Source organism: Cyprinus carpio, chromosome B8, assembly GCF_018340385.1.
Source record: "Cyprinus carpio isolate SPL01 chromosome B8, ASM1834038v1, whole genome shotgun sequence".
In the NCBI taxonomy this organism is placed as follows: domain Eukaryota; kingdom Metazoa; phylum Chordata; class Actinopteri; order Cypriniformes; family Cyprinidae; genus Cyprinus; species Cyprinus carpio.
In genome coordinates this window covers 26,178,045-26,182,491 of record NC_056604.1, presented here as the reverse complement: position 1 = coordinate 26,182,491, position 4,447 = coordinate 26,178,045, and the positions used below count along the sequence as shown (strand labels likewise).

The 4,447-nt window shown below is 34.2% G+C and overlaps 1 long non-coding RNA gene across 1 annotated transcript; it reads right to left on the bottom strand.

The window, feature by feature from the left end:
• Positions 1 to 630: 630 nt before the first annotated feature.
• Positions 631 to 3,289, bottom strand: LOC122138187. Its single transcript, XR_006155364.1, has 5 exons — positions 3,022 to 3,289; positions 2,333 to 2,588; positions 2,204 to 2,250; positions 2,008 to 2,098; positions 631 to 941 (listed from the first exon to the last, which is right to left on the bottom strand). It is a non-coding gene; the product is annotated as an uncharacterized LOC122138187 (long non-coding RNA).
• Between the last annotated feature and the right edge of the window lie 1,158 nt (positions 3,290 to 4,447).

Genomic DNA, 4,447 nt, shown 5'->3' with positions numbered 1-4,447 from the left:
TTAAAAAAGTGAGGAAACCGATTGCCTTAAATTTATAAGTAAAGTAATGTATTACTTTTGAGTTGGTTAAACTAAATAGTATTTGTAAACTAAACTTATTTGTTAAGTAAAGTATAGTATTCATTTTAAGTTGGCAAAACTAAATAGTATTTGTAGACTAAACTTAATTATCAAGTACAATTAAATACTGGTGACTCAAAAGCATTAGTTGAGGTAACTTATTATTAGTGTTCACTTTACTAGTAAATATAAGGAAACCGATTGCCTCACATTTTTAAGTAAGCTAAACTAACAAAAACGAGTAAAGCAAAAAATGAACTATGTTGTCAAAACATTCATTTTATTGTAAAAAATTGTTTCTTTAAAGCATTTTTAAAAACAAAGGGTTGATGGTAAGTGATTAAAACAACAAATAAGTCAACCCAACAATAAAACATTTGTGTTACTGCAAACACAGATAACTGATTAAAACAGTAATTTTTGTTGTGTAATCTGTCACCCATCACCCATCAACCTGGATACAACACCCAAAGTGCAACAACAGACCTACAATAACATGGTCTTTTTCTGCCATCAAGAAGCATAAAACAAAAAACGGGTGAAGGGTACTCCATATTTATTTTTAATCAGTCACCCATCAATCTGGATACAACACCCAAAATGCAACAATAGACCCAAGACAGGCTTGTTTCTGCTATTAAAAACGTATTGAACAAATTCTTAAGCTGTGAAGGGTACTCCATATTTAAAGCATAGATCAGCCCAAAAACAAAACACATGGCATGTGGAACATTCTCAAGTCCATCCATTGCTATAACACCCTCCAAAATTATTGCTGTATCAGTGACCTCCAATGGCAAACCTTGTGGAGACATCGGGCTGTCCTCCGGCACCACAGTGAGAATTCCTATCGATACTTGAGGTGCATCAATATCAATGTCCTAAGAAAGAAAGACAAGCAATATTAAAATACATTCTTATATTGCAAACGCAAACAAGTGCATGTTCCTTGTAAAAATTTAAACTGCTTAAGGTGCTGTTACTAGTTCTTGAAGTAACATTTAAATTTGTAACAGGGCTTCAGTGGGAATTGTTAGTGATAATTTGGACTCTTTCAGCAAAAGCATCATTGAAACATTTAATAGCAATGTCTTTTTAGTAAAACAGTTACATCCATCCCATGATTGGTTTGGTTTCAAACATTCCTCAAAATATCTGTGTTCATCAGAACAAAGAAATTTATACAGGTTTGTAACAAAATGAGATCATTTCCCTATCCTTGTAATGTTTAACTTATTATTTAACGCTAATTATTGGTCATCGAAAGGCGTTTGTTTTTGTTGTTATTGATGAAACCGTCTATACCAGCAGAGAATGAGGTGATAGGGTGGAGGAGGGATGCTGCTAAAAACTGTCACGGGACTAGGGCTGGGCGATATATTGACCGATATGATCATGCGCATCTAGTCAGTAAATCTGATTCCCTGATTACCGCTAAATCACCATCACCTGCTTTCGACATTTAATAGACAGAGCCGCAGATCACTGACAAGCTACGCAATATTGTGTCATTATCGCAGATGAATCGCCTTCGACAATCAACGCGATATTGTGTAGCTTGTCAGTGATCTGCGGCTCTGTCTATTAAATGCCGCTCCATTTGAAAGCAGGTGATGGTGATTTAGCGCTAATCAGGGAACCGGCTTTAGTGACGAAATGCGCGTGACAATCTCATGTGATATATCGCCCAGCCCTACACGGGACATAGGTAAGGAATGGCTATATACAGAGACCACTTTGCGCTTAGTACTGTAGTTGGATTGAAATTGGATTGGAGCTAAGATTCATTTGATCAAATGTTACGGAAAACAAAGTATATATTTTACTTGCATTTTATTTATCTTCTATGTACTTTATATAAGATCTCTAGAATAAACGTAATGCTGACACAAAAATTGGGACATCTTGTAGCACTTTTTACAGATATTAAATTAGAAGAATACTTACAGCATGTTTTGAAGTCTGTAGTGTCTTCCCCAAGAAGGACAGCAAGACCACAGAGAACTGCTGTCCGTCGAGCAGTGACATCAGTGATGTTCTAACAAATAATACATAAAACATCAAGATCAACAGTGAAAACAGATCACTTTAAAGTTGACAAATGGACTTACAATATTTTTAAAAAAAAAAAAAAAACACTTACTGCAGACTTCATTTGCATTAGATACTCCGGTTGAACTCAGCAATAATCTACGAAAAGGAGAACAAAAGAAACAACACATTAAGACTTAAAATATTTTTACATGCCCTAGATAAAATGTGTCTTAATTACCTGACTTTCCCTGAAGAGTGCTGGCCATCTTTGTAAAGTCTCTTTTACTGAAGGCTCCTTTTCAACCAACTCTTTTCTTCTTAGAGAAAAAGTCATGTCCATGTACTGTGCTATCAGTGTAGAACTTGGATGTCGTTTCTTCATTTCCTCCACAATTTCTAATCGTTTTGATTCCATGCTGCTTTCATTTTTCACCAGAAGGCATATTGGGTAGAAAATTGATCATGATTCGTTTGAATCGATTCTTTGCCGATAACTGAAAACACAACAGAGAAAGACAATCTAAATTGGCTCACGAATTACTAATTTGTCCAGTATATGGTCTGAAGGCACGTGAGGTGTTTAAAATCAGAATGAGTTTTTAGTCTTAAGAAAAAAATCAATGTCGTTTAGACACACGTGCTTGCAGAATATATAACCTTACACATTATTGTATTTTAGAACAGAAGGCAAAAATCCTGTATACTGTGCTCAAATGTTTAATTGCGGGTATGAGTAAAGTTACTCGTGTAAAGAGCTTCACTCATCCATCAGTAATCTGAAGCTAGACGATTACCAATTATTACCAACGTCATCCATCGATTTTATATCAACATATTAACAAAATAATACTGTTTATAAACTTTGATTGACATATTGTTATTTTGAAATGAAACTGTAGCAGTTAAACTGTAAAAAATGAGACTCACCTCATCATGCTCTTATCCAGCCACGTGCAAATTAACGAACATGCTATCTGAGGCAAGTAACTACGCATGTGCAGTCTTCTTCCTCTTCGTCCAATTAATGGCCTCTCACTCCTTTGGAGTATTACCGCCACCTACTGTATATCTGGTGCATTCACAATACTTAAACTTTTAAGTTTAGCTAAATGAACAAGTTGAGTTTAAGCACTTTGTGTGGGGAAAAAGTTGGAATTACTTAGTTAAACTAAGTAATGTCAACAAACTTAATAAAATAAGTGAAGTTTACTTAATCATTTTAGTAAGCTCAGCAATTACATTTTACAGTGTATATATATAAACACACCCAAACAAATATATATATATATATATATATATATATATATATATATACACACAAACACAAACAAATTTAATTTGTATAGTATTTGTCCTGCAGTATTTAGCATAAGAGTGAAATCATTTTAAAATAATAACATTATTTTGCCTCACTGTAATCAGGTCCTCCTGGATGTTCGAGAATATAGTTTAGAAGAGTTTAGGAGTTTAAAAGACTGGTTAGTGTTCAATCTCCTCTAGAGCCTCAGAGCCTCTCTGGAACAGCAGGCATTCAGACAATAGAGGAGTGTGAACAACATGTGTGAATCGGACCTTACAGTTCCTGCTCTGGCCTGCAGGGGCGCTGTTGAGAATGAGCTCAAACAAATACACACACGTCCAGGTCCCCACTTGTCAAAATTAAAAAAAACTTCACCAGATGCTTTTTCACTTAATTTTAGCATGATTTAAGGCATGACCAACAGGGGACCTGGAAAATGTGTATATATATATATATATATATATATATATATATATATATATATATATATATATATATATATATATATATATATATATATATATATATAAAAATCTCTGTAATCCACCTTTTAATATGGAAACCCCATCACTGTCAAATGAAAGATGACACAACACTATACATATCTTAGACTGACTCTTCACATACTTTCAACATGCAAATCATGTTCAAACTTGTAAATCAACTTATAAGTAAGTTCAGCAGCCTTTCCTGACAGTGACCCTTTCATCTGAACTGACTGAATAACAGCAGATGAGACTGTCATTCTTCTAATTCTCACGTCTCTTCCTGGTAGAAGTGACAGAAATTTCAGAGCTTCTGTTCAACACAACACTTCAGAGGAAGACAAAGACAGATGTTAAAACACTCAGGTGAGTGTTTCTTCTTTCTCTAGCTGTTTGCATGTATGAGTGTCATCTTATGATGTGTCATCGGTCACTTTGTGCTGCTTTAATGCTTTTTGAAGTTGTTTTGATGGGAACAAGTTACACATAATTTGTTAGCTAATCTTTTAAATTTTACCAGTATTCAGAAACCAGATGAATAATAGAAAATATCTATAAATATCTATAA